A 15,588-nucleotide genomic window follows, 5' to 3' on the forward strand; every position below is an offset into this window, starting at 1 on the left:
TTAAAAAACCCAATTGACCACAAATCTAAAAACTCATTTGGTTTTTCACCCTTTTCAAAAACCAACTGACCATAAATTTAAGGCCAGGCATGGTGGTGCATGCCCACAGTCCCAGCTACTTGGGAGACTTGAGGCAGGAGGATTGCTTGAGCCTGGGAGGTTGAAGATGCAGTGAGCCATGTTTGTGCCACTGCACTCCAGCCTGGGTGACAAAGCACGTTATCTGTCTCCAAAATAAATAAATGTGAGCCACGCATGGTGGTTCACACTTGTAATCCCAGCACTTTGGGAGACTGAAGCGGGTGGATCACCTGAGGTCAGGAGTTCGAGACCAGCCTGACCAACATGGTGAAACCCTATCTCTACTAAATATACAAAAAGTAGCCAGGTGTGGTGGCAGCTGCCTGTACACCACTGCACTCCAGCCTGGGTGACAGAGCAAGACTCCATCTCAAAAAATAAAATAAAATAAATGTGAGGCTGGGTGCGGTGGCTGATGCCTGCAATCCCAGCACTTTGGGAGGCAGAGGTGGGCAGATCTCCTGAGGTCAGGAATTCGAGATCAGCCTGGTCAACATGGTGAAACCCTATCTCTACTAAAAATACAAAAATTAGCCAGGCGTGGTGGCAGGCGCCTGTAATCCCAGCTACTCAGGAGGCTGAGGCAGGAGAATCACTTGAACCTGGGAGGCGGAGGTTGCAGTGAGTCAAGACCGTGCCATTACACTCCAGCCTGGGCAATAAGCATGAAACTCCATCTCAAAACATAAGAATAAAATAAAAATTAAAAAAAGTGTGGATACAAGTCCCTTATTGGATGTATGACTTGCAAGTATTTTCTCCCATTTTGTAGGTTTTCTTTTCACTTTTTTTCTTTATTTATGTTTTTTGAGATGGAGTCTCCCTCTATTTCCCAGGCTGGAGTGCAGTGGCGTGATCTCGGCTCACTGCAGCCTCCACCTCCCCGGTTCAAGTGATTCTCTTGCCTCAACCTCTCGAGTAGCTGGGATTACATTGGTGCAACACCACACCCAGCTCATTTTTGTATTTCTAATAGAGACGAGGTTTCACCATGTTGATCAGGCTGGTCTCAAACTCCTGACCTCAGGTGATCTGCCTGTCTCAGCCTCCCAAAGTGCTGGGATTACAGGCATGAGCCTCCACGCCCAGCTTTACACTTTCTTGATGCTGTCCTTTGAAGCACTTTTTTTTTTTTTTTTTTTTGAGGCAGAGTCTGGCTCTGTTGCCCAGGCTGGAGTGCAGTGGCACCATCTCAGCTCACTGCAACCTCCGCCTCCCGGGTTCACACCATTCTCCTGCCTCAGCCTCCCGAGTAGCTGGGACTACAGGCGCCCACCACCACGGCTGGCTAATTTTTTGTATTTTTAGTAGAAACGGGGTTTCACCGTGTTAGCCAGGATGGTCTCAATCTTCTGACCTCATGACCCACCTGCCTCGGCCTCCCAAAGTGCTGGGATTACAGGTGTGAGCCACCACACCCAGCCTTGAAGCACATTTTTTTTTTTTTTTTTACTCTGCTGAACTCTGTTTTTCTTTTGTTGCTTGTACTTTGTGTGACATGTCTAAGCAGGTTTTGTCTAACCCAAGGTCACAAAGATTTACTCCCAGGTTTTCTTGTAAGGGTTTTCTAGTTTTAGCACTATGTGGGTCTATGATCCATTATTATTTAATTTTTATGAATGTTGTCAAGTAAGGGTCCAACTTTATTTATTTAGAGACAGGGTTTCACTCTGTCACTCAGGCTGGAATGCAGTAGTGCAATCTCAACTCACTGCAGCCTCAATTTCCTGGGCTCAAGTGATCCGCCCACCCCAGTCTCCTGAGTAGCAGAGACTACAGGCATGTGTCACCATGCCTGGCTAATATTTGTATTTTATAGAGACGGGGTCTCCCCATGTTGTCCAGACTGGTCTCGAACTCCTGGGCTCAAGCAATCCACCCACCTCGGCCTCCCAAGTGTTGGGATTACAGGCATGAGCCACCACACCTAGTCCAACTTTGTTGTTTTGCATGTGGCTATCTAGATCTAGCACCATTCGTTGAAAAGACTATTCTTATCATGCTGTTGCACTCCAGCCTGGGCAATAAGAGTGAAACTCCATCTCAAAAGAGAAAAAAAAAAAGAAGACTTCTTTTTTTTTTTTCCTTGAGACAGAGTCTTGCTCTGTCACCCAGGCTGGAGTGCAGTGGTGCCATCTCAGCTCACTGCAAGCTCCGCCTCCTGGGTTCACACCATTCTCCTGCCTCAGCCTCCCGAGTAGCTGGGACTACAGGTGCCCACCACCACGCCTGGCTAGTTTTTTGTATTTTTAGTAGAGACAGGGTTTCGCCATGTTAGCCAGGATGGTCTCGATCTCCTGACCTCGTGATCCACCTGCCTCGGCCTCCCAAAGTGCTAGGATTACAGGCGTGAGCCACCACACCCAGACGTTTTTTTTTTTCTTTTGAGACAGACTCTCGCTTTGTCGCCCAGGCTGGAGTGCAGTGGTGCGATCTTAGCTTGCTGCAAGCTCCGCCTTGCAGGTTCATGCCATTCTCCTGCCTCAGCCTCCCAAGTAGCTGGGACTACAGGTGCCTGCCACCACGCCCAGCTAATTTTGTGTGTGTGTGTGTATTTTTTAGTAGAGATGGGATTTCACCATGTTAGCCAGGATGGTCTTGATCTCCTGACCTCGTGATCCCCCTGCCTCAGCCTCCCAAAGTGCTGGGATTACAGGTGTGAGCCACCGCGCCCAGCCAAAAAAGACTATTCTTTCCCCACTGAATTGTCCTGGCACTCTTGTCAAAAATCAATTAATTGGCCGGGCACAGTGGCTCACGCCTGTAATCCCAGCACTTTGGGAAGCCAAGGCGGGTGGATCACGAGGTCAAGAAATTGAGATCAGCCTGGCCAACATGGTGAAACCCCGTCTCTACTAAAAATACAAAAATTAGCTGGGCGTGATGGCGCGTGCCTGTAATCCCAGCTACTCAGGAGGCTGAAGTAGGAGAATCACTTGAACCCGGGAGGTGGAGGTTGCAGTGAGACAAGATCGTGCCATTGCACTCCAGTCTGGGTGACAAGAGCAAAACTCCAACTCAAAAAAAAAAAAAAAAAAAAAAAAAAAGCCCAATTAATCATAAATGTAAGGATTCATTTCCAGACTCTCAATTTTACTCTACTGACCTGTCTGTCTCTCCTTATGTCAACACCACAGTCTTAATTAGTGTAGCTATAGTACATTTTTAAATAAAAAAAGTGAGTCCTCCAACTTTTCTCTTTTTCAAAATAGTTTTGGCTATTCTAGGTACATGTCCATATGAATTTTAGAATCAGCATACCAATTTCTGCAAAAAGACCATCTGGGATTTTGACAGTGTGTGTGCTGAATCTGTCGATCAATTTGGAGAATATTGCCATCTTAACAATAGTAAGTCTTCCAAATCCATGAACATGAAATGTCTTTCCACAATGTTTCAGTTTTCTGAATATAAGTTTTACACTGGCCTTTGTTAAATTTATTCCTAAATATATTATTTTGTTGCTACTGCAAATGAAATTACTTACGATTGATTTTCACTTGTTAACAATTTCATTTTCTTATTGTTCAATGCTACTGTATAGAAATACAGCTCATTTTGTCTGTGTGTGTGTGTCACACACACACAGTCTTTTTTTTTTTTTTTGAGGTGGAGTCTTGCTGTGTTGCTCAGGCTGGAGTGCAGTGGTGTGATCTTGGCTCACTGCAGCCTCCACCTCCTGGGTTCAAGCAATTCTCCTGCCTCAGCCTCCCCAGTAGCTGGGATAATAGGCATGCGCTACCATGCCCAGCTGATTTTTTTTTATTTTTAATAGAGATGGGGTTTCGCCATGTTGGCCAGGCTGGTCTCAAACTCCTGACCTCAAATGATCTGCCACCTCGGCCTCCCAAAGTGCTGGGATTACAAGTGTGAGCCACCATGCCTGGCCTCATTTTTGTATATTGATCTTGTACCTGCAACCTTGCTAAATTCATTTATTAGCTCTAATTGGTTTTTAGTAGAATCTTTAGGTTTTTCTATTTAAGATTATACCATCTGCAAAAAGAGATGATTTTACTTTTTTACCAATTTAGATGCCTCGTGTTTCATTTTCTTGCCTAACTGCTCTGGCTGGAACGTCTAGTACACAATGGTAAATAAAATGGTGAGAGTGGACAGCCTTGTCTTGGTCTTGTTCCTCATCTTAAGGAGAAAGCATTCAGTCTTGCACCTTTAAGTATGATGTTAGCTGTAAATTTTTCATAGATGCCCTTTATCGTATTGAGGAAATTCCCTTCTACTTTGTTGACTATTTTTATAATGAGAAGGTGCTGGACTTCATTGAAATGTGTCTACTGAGATTTTCTTATCTTAAAAGAATGGGAAAAGTTCCTGAGAACTGACTCCATGTGAGCCTGCGCTCCTTATCCCTCTAACCAGGCCTCAGGACAAAGTCTCCACTCTGCTGAGAAGACAGCATGCTTTTCCAGATTAGATAATGCTACATTCGATGACTGTTAGGTAACAAAAAAGAGTTAACTAAATAAGTTTAACAATTCAGGATACCAAACCCAGGAGGCTACAAAATGAACCAGAGACCACATCTGATTTGTTCTCCATTTCATCTTCAGTGCTTTGCGTTTAGCCACAGAGTGGACACTTTGTACTTGCTAAATGAATAAACACTCTTTCACGCTTCCTCTTCAATCTCCATTCTCTTCACAAGAAGGAACAATAATTTTAAAAATCAGTTTATCAAATATTAACAATACAGTCAAGGAATAAAATTATGTATGTATCACAGTTCTGCTAACCTAGAAATTGAGATCATTCTCATCCCTTCTACACCTTATTCAAAGGCACATAAGACCAAACTGATCTCGTTAGGGAGACACACCTCATTTACTAGTGCCACGTTTGAACAAAACTTCACTGCCACCAACATCCAGTCAGGAGAGCCATGCTTTCAACAGTCACTAAAGGGAAGAAGTAGGAAATTCTTGGTGAACAAGCCATCAACTGATAGAGATAAGACAGACAAAAATACCAAGAAAGAAATACCACCACCCATAAAGCGTTTTAGACAAAGCAGTGGGGTGGGCCTGACTTGTGTTCTGAATGCCTCTGGACAGTTATGGGAGGAAAGCTGAGCTCAGGTGAAATATGAAACATGTTTACTATTTTACTCTTTTCTCTGGAGATCATCATCTCCTGAGTAAAAGACACAGAAACAGAATAGAGGGCAGCTGTGATATCTCTAGAGTAACACTCTGCCAAGGCCTCATACTCCACCCCATCCCTGAATAAATCAAATCAGAGACCCCTTCATGACATGTACTCTGCTATTAAGTGGCTCTCAAGTTATTAAGTAAGGTAAATCAGTAAATACTAATTTCAATTCTAAGGTCTTCAATTTATAGAAAAGAATATCCACATGTGCATTGGGTACTCTCCTAAAAAGTGGGGGTGATGTCCCTCTGGGGAGAATGGTCATTTAACTGTTTAAAACATTTAAAGATACAGGCTGGGCGTGGTGACTCAAACCTGTAATCCCAGCACTTTGGGAGGCTAAGGAAGGAGGCTTGCTTTTCAGTCCAGAAGTTCAAGGCCAGCCTGGACAACATGCCAAGACCTTGTCTCTACAAAAAAAATAAAAAATAAAAAAATTATCCAGGGCCAGGCACAGTGGCTCAGGCCTGTAACCCCAGCACTCTGGGAAGCCAAAGGGGGTGAATTACTTGAGGTCAGGAGTTCCAGACCAGCCTGGCCAACATGGTAAAACCCCATCTCTATTAAAAATACAAAAATTAGGCCGGGTGCAGTGGCTCACGCCTGTAATCCCAGCACTTTGGGAGGCCGAGGCGGGCTGATCACCTGAGGTTGGGAGTTCAAGACCAGCCTGACCAACATGGAGAAACTCCTTCTCTACTAAAAATACAAAAATTAGCCGGGTGTGGTGGTATGCGTCTGTGATCCCAACTACTAAGGAGGCTGAGGCAGGAGAATTGCTTGAACTCGGGAGGTGGAGGTTGCGGTGAGCGAAGACTGCACTGCACTCCAGCTTGTGCGACAGAAAGAGACTGCATCTCAAAAAAAAAAAAAAAAGATAAGAAAAAGCCTGGGCACAGTGGCTCATGCCTGTAATCCCAGCACTTTGGGAAGCCAAGGTAGGCAGATCACGAGGTCAGGAGTTCGAGACTAGCCTGACCAACATGGTGAAACCCCGTCTCCACTAAAAATACAACAATTAGCCAAGTGTGTTGGCACGCACCTGTAATCCCAGCTACTCAGAAAGCTGAGGCAGGAGAATCGCTTGAACCCGGGAGGTGGAGGTTGCAGTGAGCAGAGATCGCATCACTGCACTCCAGCCTGGGCAACAAAATGAGACTCCATCTTGGGGGAAAAAAAAATTTGCCTGTGTTATGAAAACAAAATTATCCTGGAACTTGGTACTGAAATTCTTAAAACTTTAAATACTGAATTCTGTGGAATTTGGTAGAACTTACTTTAAAAATATGAAATCTGTAGTTACAGACGTACATATAAGACATATCTATATAAGGACATACAGCAAACTGTTATCAGTGATTATTTCTGCAGAGCAGAAAGAAGCTAACAGGAAGGGAACAGGAGAAGGAGGGATATGAGGCGGGAAGAAAGGGCAGGAGCACTTGCTTCTTACTTTAATTTTTTTAGGCAGAGATTTCTCCCCCATTATTCTAAAAAAAAAAGTTAACATTCCATGAGTTGTGTACATTATTTTATTTTTAATATGAAATCAAACATCTACCTGCTTTTTTCTGATATTAAAAAAACCTGGCTGGGCGCAGTGGATCACACCTGTAATAATCTCAGCACTTTGGGAGTCCGAGGCAGGCGGATCACCTGAGGTCGGGAGTTGGAGACCGGCCTGACCAACGTGGAGAAACCTCGTCTCTACTAAAAATACAAAATTCGCTAGGCGTGGTGGGGCATGCCTGTAATCCCAGCTACTCAGGAGGCTAAGGCAGTAGAATCGCTTGAGCCCAGGAGGCAGAGGTTGCAGTGAGACAAGATCGCGCCATTGCACTCCAGCCTGGGCAACAAGAGCGAAACTGTCTCAAAAAAAAAAAAAAAAAAAAACCTAAACAAATAGAACTGTATTTTTAATTATTTAGAGTCCATGTCCATTTTGGAAATCTTCTCACAGTAAATCTACTTTGCCTTTTTATGACTTTAAAGAAGGTTTAAAAGGGCCTGTCTTATAGCTGCGCGAAGTGGCGTGCGTGCGTGTGCATGTGCCTGTGTGTGTGTGTGTCAGGGTCTCACTCTGTTGTTTCAGACTGGAGTGCAGTGGCTCGATTATAGCTCACTGCAGCCTCAACCTCCCCGGCTGGCTCAACCAATCCTCCCACCTCAGCCTCCTGAGTAGCTGGGACTACCGGCACGTGCCACTACAGCTGGCTAACTTTTCGTATTTTTTGTAGAGACAAGGTCTCGCCGTGTTGCCCAAGCTGGTTTCAAACTCCTGGGTTCAAGGAGTCCTCCCTCCTCAGCCTTCCAAAGTGCTGGGATTACAGGCATGAGCCAATGTGCCCAGCCTGTTTATTTTATTATAGAAGTATTGATTCAAACATACACAAAAGTAGAAAGAACAGTATAGGGAACCCAAGTGTTTCTGTCATCCAGCTTCAAACATTATCAATACTCTGCAGGCAGACTGTATTCTTGGTCAAAATCCGAACAAGTGTGATAAATAAAGCCAGTTTCTGCAGCTCCTTTTGTGTATTTTCCTCCTTAAAAAAAACTTTATTTAAAAAAAGAGACATGCAGCTGTAAAAAGTGGCTCACACCTGTAATCCCAGCACTTTGGGAGGTTGAGGGGTAGGACTGCTTGAGCCCAGGATGTCGAATCAGCCTGGGCAACATAGTGAGACCCTGTCTCTACAGAAGATTAAAAAAAAAAAAAAAAATTAGCTGGGCATGATGGTGAGCTCCTGTAGTCCCAGCTACTTGGGAGGCTGAGGTAGGAGGATGGCTTGGGCCCAGGTCCAGGCTGCAGTGAGCAATGATTGCTCCACTGCACAACAGCCTGGGTTATGTGCTTTTCCACGTGTGTGCTCTGCAAATACATCTAAAAAGAGAATCAATTACAGCAAATAACATTCTAATTCAAACTCAAACACATCTAAAGTAAACTCCAAAGTACAACCTTAAACTCTCCCCCAATTACAGGACATGAAGTAGTCCAAAATGTCATTCCCAGTGGAGGCTCTTCCATCAACTTGTTTTTAGACATGAGAATACTTCATAACCACTGAGAAAAGTATCACGAGAGGGGAGAAAATACATAGTAAACTACTTTTTTTCATTAGCAACCCCAAAAGGCTGCAGCTTCTAACTCTATGGTGTCCGAAATCCACTGTAAAAAAAGTGAGCTCGCTTCAACTGTTTGTTTGGCATCTGGAGAACCAGTGGAACCAGCCTGGCAAATTTCACCACCACCACCAACAAAAATCAGCAAAAACACTCCTGTGTGTTCAGAAATTGGAGGGTTAAGGGATGCCAGTAAAGTCCATGCCCTCAGGAAAAACAATACTTGGTCCTTAGCTCTTGTCAAGGTAACTGCCAAGACAAAACACCCAATTCTGTGTATTGTTTTCTCCAGATTAAAAAACTAACTCGGCTGGGCGCGGTGGCTCATACCTATAATCCCAGCACTTTCAGAGGCCGAGGCAGGTGGATCACCTGAGGCCAGGAGTTTGAGGCCAGCCTGGCCAACATGGTGAAACCCCATCTCTACTAAAAATAGAAAAATTAGCTGGGCGTGGTGGCGGGCGCCTGTAGTCACAGCTACTCGGGAGGCTGAGGCAGGAGAATCGCTTGAACCTGGGAGGTGGAGCTTGCAGTGAGCTGAGAATGTGCCACTGCACTCCAGCCTGGGTGACAGATAGAGCGAGACTCCGTCTCAAAAAAAAAAAAAAAATTAACTCATGTTGGACACATGGATTACTTTTCTAAGCAGCCATTAAGAAGTTTCTCTCCTGGGCACAGTGGTTTGTGTCTATGGTCCCTCGTACTATGGAAGCGGAGACAGGAGTATCGCTTGAGCCCAGAAGTTCAAGGCTGCAGGTGAGCTACCACTGTGTCGTTGCACTCCAGCCTGGAGGACACAGCAAGGTGGGTCTAGCCTTAAAAACAAAACAGTTTCCCCCAAAATAACCTCTGAAGTACTTTAAAGTACAGCAATTAAGGAATGGCAAGCCTGGTATAACACTGCCAATGTAACAAATACTGGACCAGCTCTTATACATGGAGGTTCAATTCCAAGCCCTCCAAAATGTCCAAAATGTCAATCTCTGTTCTTCCTTTTCTAGTCTAGTATTTCTTTGGATGATAAAAAGCACACTGAGTCATCTGATTCTCAGAAAATTCATACTAAACTGCACAGAAAAAAAAAATGATGCTGACCTTTTTTCTGCCACCTTCAATGCAAGAAAAAGGGTAATTCCTTTCTTTTTTTTTTGAGACAGAGTCTCGCACTGTTGCCCAGGCTGGAGTACAGTGGCACATGATCTCGGCTCACTACAACCTTCACCTCTTGGGTTCAAGTGATTCTCCTGCCTCAGCCTCCCGAGTAGCTGGGATTACAGCTGCGTGCTACCACACCCAGCTAATTCTTGTATTTTCAGTAGAGATGGGGTTTCACCATATTGGCCAGGCTGGTCTTGAACTCCTGGCCTCAAGTGATCCACCTGCCTCGGCCTCCCAAAGTACTAGGATTACAGGCGTGAGTCACTGTGCCCGGCCTAGGGTAATTCCTTTCTAAAAGTACTGCTATTCACTTTGGATGTTTTGGATTCCCAGTTGTAAAACAGACCTGTTCTAACAGAACTCAGTCTCCGAAAGCCCCCGGATACCCCGTATTCTGTGAGTGGGTGCGGGGAATATGGGCTCCTATCTATCCAGCAGGGAGCCCATCCTACCTCTTCTTGACTTACCTCCTTTCAAGCCCTAGTATCAGTTAACAAATAACAAAAGAAGCTGCTCTGGCCTCCTGTTTGACTATTACTAATTGCTTTCTTCCCTCTTTCTTCTCCCCACAAAGTATCAATACCCCTGGAATTGGGTGGAACTGATCTCACTACACTAGTAGGTAAGAAGCTGAAAAACATAACCGCTGCCAAACAAGTGTTCAGGCTCCCTAAATGAGAGAAATTTACCAAAACTAAGGCTCCTACTGAATAAACCACAAACTCTTATTTGGTGCATGTGTTTTTACCTCTATTTTTTCATCAGTAAAATGATGATTTGGAACAGCTGTATTGCTGACAAAAAAACTTAAAAATTATACACGAATAGAGTGGAACATTCCTTTTTTACTACTTCACCCATGTCCTAAAAAATGGAATTAGGTGGTAAAGAAACTTTGCTTTTAAAGGAGAATCACCCTCACCCACACATACACATACACTGTGACTCTGAAATTAACTGCAGAAGAAATTATTTAAGATTCTTATTACAGGCAGGGCGCGGTGGCTCACGCCTGTAATACCAGCACTTCGGGAGGCCGAGACAGGTGGATCACCTGAGGTCAGGAGTTCAAGACCAGCCTGACCAATATGATGAAACCCCGTCTCTACTAAAAATACAAAAAAATTTAGCCGGGCGTGTTAGCATGCAAATGTAATCCCAGCTACTCGGGAGGTTGAGACAGGAGAATTGCTTGAACCCAGGAGGCGGAGGCTGCAGTGAGCCGAGATCGTGCCACTGCACTCCAGCCTGGCCAACAAGAGTAAAACTCTATCTCAAAAATAAATAAATAAATAAATAAATAAATAAATAAATAAATATTCGTATTATAATCTACTCCTTTTTTACAACAAGCCAATCTGCCTGAAAATAGGTATCAACTGTCCAGGGACTTGGCCACTTACCTTCTCTGACTGTACTTAAACTTATCACTTGCATCTGAGACAATCCAAATTCAGGTAGTACCAACCTCACTTGGAAATGAGAGGTTCCAGAGCAAGTTAGAGCTCGGCTACAGAATCCTACTGGGGTGAGGGACACTGTGCTGCTGGCTTCTTTCCATCAGAACCAGCAAGAGATCACATTTCCTTCCCCCTTTTCAGCGAGTGAATTAGTTTCTGCTCATATCATATGGCAAATTCCACTCCTTCCATCATTTACTTTTTAAAGGAACAGGACCACATTACTTCTCAGTAACTTAGAGAGGTGGAGAAAATTCAATGAGAAATGTATTTTCCATGGGTTCCAAAATACAGCAGGCAGAGGGGCACTGCTTATCTCAAGGATGATTTCCACACAGGAACTGGAATTTTTCTTGTTTGTTGTTGTTGTTGTTTGTCATTTTTGAGACAGAGTCTGGCTCTGTTGCCCAGGCTGGAGTGCAGTAGCTCAATCTTACTGCAGAGGTGACTGCAACCTCTGCATCTTGGGCTCAAGCAATCCTTCCACCTCAGCCTCCTGAGTAGCTGGGACTACAGGTACGCCACAATGCTTGGCTTTTTTTTTTTCTTTCTTTTTTTGAGAAGGAGTCTTACTCTGTACCCCAGGCTAGAGTGCAGTGGTGCAATCTCAGCTCACTGGAACCTCCGTCTCCCAGGTTCAAGCAATTCCCCTACCTCAGCCTCCCGAGTAGCTGGGATTACAGGTGCATGTCACCATGCCTGGCTAATCTTTGTATTTTCAGTACAGACGGGGTCTCACCATGCTGGCCAAGCTGGTCTCAAACTCCAGACCTCAAATGATCCGCCCGCCTCAGCCTCCCAAAGTGTTGGGATTACAGGTGTGAGTCAACACATCTGGACCATTTCACAATTTTAAAAATAATTTTTAGGGGGTGGGGGGCAAGGGGAGGGGGAGCATTAGATTAGGACAAACAGCTAATGCATGCGGGGCTTAAAACCTAGATGACGGGTTGATATGTACAGCAAACCACCATGGCACATGTATACCTATGTAACAAACCTGCACTTTCTGCACATGTATCCTAGAACTTAAAATTTAAAAAATAAATAATTTTTGCTTTCTCATTAAAGCAGATTTCACAATTGCTATACTTTATAGTTATTTGGTAAAACTGGAGTTTATGCTTCAAAAATACGGCCCAACAAGTACCAAGGGCATTCTTCTGTTCATCTCATCAAGATTTACTGAACACTTACTGCGCCATGCGCACTAGATGCAGCAAAAAAAAAAAAAAAAGTTTCCTGTCTTGTACCTAACTGTAAGTAGAAAATTATTTTTTAATCTTTTCAGGCTCATACTGTGACTTTGGAGGTTTTCGTTTGTATTGGTTAACAGTGTAAAAAGGCACCAGAGTAAAGTCAAAAAGATTACTAGTAAGACCTTTTCCAAGTTGCTTCTCTTTGAACTAAAGTTTTCTTATGTGCTCATAACAAGGATGATACTTTAGTTAATAGTAAAGTTTCATACTGGTTCATTAATTGTGACAAATGTACCATACTAATGTAAGATGTTATTTACAGTGGAAACTGGGCATGGGGTACATAGGAACTGTTATGGGTCCAGTTGTGACCCATCTACCCATCCAAATCATATATGGGAAGTCCTAACCCCTAGTACCTCAGAATGTAACCTCATTTGAAGTTAAGGGTCTTTAGTGAGGTATATGATGCTTATAAAAAGGGGAAATTTGGAACCTGATATGCGGAGACACAGGGAAGCCAAGGAGAGGGGCCTGGAACAGATCCTTCTGTCACGGCTCTCTAGAAGAACCAATCCTGCCGACACCTTGATTTTGAATTTCTAGCCTCCAGAGCTGTGAGACAATAGAACTGCTGTTGTTGAAGCCTCCATTTGTGGTACTTTATTATAGCAGCCCCAGCAAATATAAACTCTGTATATCTTCACAATTTTCAATAAATCTTCAACTATTCTCAAATAGATATTAAAAAAAAAAAGATAAGGGTAATGTTACCAATATTTCACAGTTAAGACCAAAAGAGATAGATAACTAGCAAATCTGCGCATAATCTCAACACACAATAAGCAACTGAGACTAGACGTTCCATTCTGGGCTGTCCATATGTCCATAATACAGTGTTACTTCAAGAGGGGCACTAAGGTGGGTGTTAGGTGAGGAAATACACTAAAGCAAATTATCAATCTAAAATGCTCAGTCCTAAATGGACAAGTCACTTTGTAATACTGGGCCAGGTTCGGCAGTAAGTAGAGGCTTTGGTAGCAAAAACGAACTGGGTTCAATCTTGGCTCTGCCACCCATTCCTAGACAAAATACTTAACTCTCTCCATCTTCCAAATGTGACCTACACCTTACAGGACTGCCAGGAGAATTAAGGAAGTACATACACAGTGCCTGACACACAAGTGCGTAAACACCTTAAACTATGTTTAGCCACAGAACCAGAGTGGTTGGAGGGAGAGATTTAGGAACTTCCCTGGGAGTAAACAGATTTCATAACTGATTCTATTTTCTTGCTATTTATTAAAACCTGCCTACAAGAAGGAGAATGGCGTGAACCCGGGAGGCAGAGCTTGCAGTGAGCTGAGACTGCGCCACTGCACTCCAGCCTGGGCGACAGAGCGAGACTCCGTCTCAAAAAAACAAACAAACAAACAAAAAATCTGCCTACAAGTAATAAGTGATCAGGTATCTTCCTACACAGCAATAAAGCATTTTATATCTTTCCTGGCTAAATTAGCATGTGTCACACTGAAGAGGTGTGCTAGAAGGAAAGGTCGTATTATCAAGAAAGACCTAAGTCAAAAGGTCACATTCACCTTTGGAAGACAAATCTCTTCGATGCTGGATGTTAGCAGCGAAAATCAACAGCAAGCTAAAAGTTCACTTAGAACTTTTTCATCACAACATCCCCAGTGTAAGCAACTTGAGATACTCCTCTGAGAATTCAGTCAATGGGTGTCTATTAAGCTCAGGATCATCTATGCAATTAATCATTGGGGAAACAAAATGAATAGCACAGCTGGCGGCTTAAAAAAAATACTCAATTCACCCCAGAGGCTCCTCTCCTATGTCTCTCAGGGACGGTAACAGTAATTTTAGTCCCCATTTTAAATGAGTATGTTACCATTGGGGAATATTTTCTTCTCAATTCTTAAGAGAAATTCTCAGCTTTCCTAACTTAATAAAGACACTATAATCTATATTAACTAACGACCTGTGGTTTCCTTCCAGCTGTCATTAAGATAAATCTTTTCTAAGCTAAATTAAGCAGCCAATCATGACACTTAACTATTTTTAAAAATGGAATTATTGTCCAGGTGCAGTAGCTCACCCCTGAAATCCTAGCACTCTGAGAGGCCAAGGCGGGTGGATCACTTGAGCCCAGGAGTTTGAGACCAGCCTGGGCAACATAGTAAGACCTCATCTCTACAACAAATACAAAAATTAACTGGGCATGGTGGTTTGTGCCTATAGTCTCAGCTACTCAGGAGGCCGAAGCAGGAGGATCATCTGAGCCTGGGAGGTCAAGGTTGCAGTGAGCCGTGATCAAGCCACTGCACTCCAGCCTTGGCCACAGAGCCTCCAAAAAATACATAAAACAGGCCGGGCGCGGTGGCTCACGCCTGTAATCCCAGCACTTTGGGAGGCCAAGGTGGGCAGATCACGAGGTCAGGAGATAGAGACCATCCTGGCTAACACAGTGAAACCCCATCTCTACTGAAAATACAAAAAAAAAAAAATTAGCCGGCCCTGGTGGCGGGCGCCTGTAGTCCCAGCTACTGGGCAGGCTGAGGCAGGAGAATGGCGTGAACCCGGGAGGTGGACTTGTAGTGAGCCGAGATCGCGCCACTGCACTCCAGCCTGGGAGACAGAGCAAGACTCCATCTCAAAAATAATAATAATAATAAATAAATAAAATAAAATAAAATAGAAGCATTACTATTAAAGCCTTGGGCTAAACACTGATAAATACTGTAATCACCTACAGAACTTTAAAAAAAAGTCCATCCATCAAGATTCTAATTGAAGAAACTGAGAATGGGATTCAGAGCCAGTGGGCCATGGACATTCTTTGCAGATCACCCCCATACTGATATATAGACATCCACTGTTTACAAAGAGTTCTACATAAAGCCTGGATAGAACTACAGTAGGAGAAATAAGCTGTTTGACAGCTTTTACAGACAATGGTCTTTTTAAGATCAAATCATCTTCCCAAAGATGATCACATGGAGGTTTAGAGGAGGAAAAAAACGTGTGTGTTAGATTTATTTTGTTTTATATTACTATGTCACTGTTTTGTATTATGTTTGGAATGCGGCAGGCCATTATTCATTAACTTAATCATACTAGTTTATCTGTTCCTTCAGAAGTATGAACTCTTAGAACTGTACCATCCAATACATATGTAGACTCAGCACATGAAATGTGGCTGATCTGAACTGGGATGAGCTACAGGTATAAAATAAACATGGGATTTCTAAGGCTTGGTATAAACAGAAAGTAAAATATCTCACCATTCTTTATATCCCTTATACGTTGAAATAAGAATGTACTGGATATATTTAATTATATAAAACATATCGTTCAAATTTATTTCATCTGTTTTTTAA

The 15,588-nt window shown here is 43.3% G+C and overlaps 1 protein-coding gene across 18 annotated transcripts in view; it reads right to left on the reverse strand.

The window, feature by feature from the left end:
* Positions 1 to 15,588, reverse strand: part of THRAP3 (thyroid hormone receptor associated protein 3) — a 98,835-nt gene that overhangs the window by 27,709 nt on the left and 55,538 nt on the right. For 5 of the 18 annotated variants that reach the window (XM_063608766.1, XM_034961325.3, XM_055095376.2 and 2 more), the window contains one exon: positions 4,919 to 4,997. The exons of the other annotated variants lie outside the window; for them this stretch is intronic. The gene's annotated coding sequence lies outside the window, so the exon portion shown is untranslated. The remainder of the gene's footprint in view (positions 1 to 4,918; positions 4,998 to 15,588) is intronic. 18 annotated transcript variants of the gene reach the window in all.

This window comes from Pan paniscus, chromosome 1 (assembly GCF_029289425.2).
Source record: "Pan paniscus chromosome 1, NHGRI_mPanPan1-v2.0_pri, whole genome shotgun sequence".
NCBI lineage: Eukaryota > Metazoa > Chordata > Mammalia > Primates > Hominidae > Pan > Pan paniscus.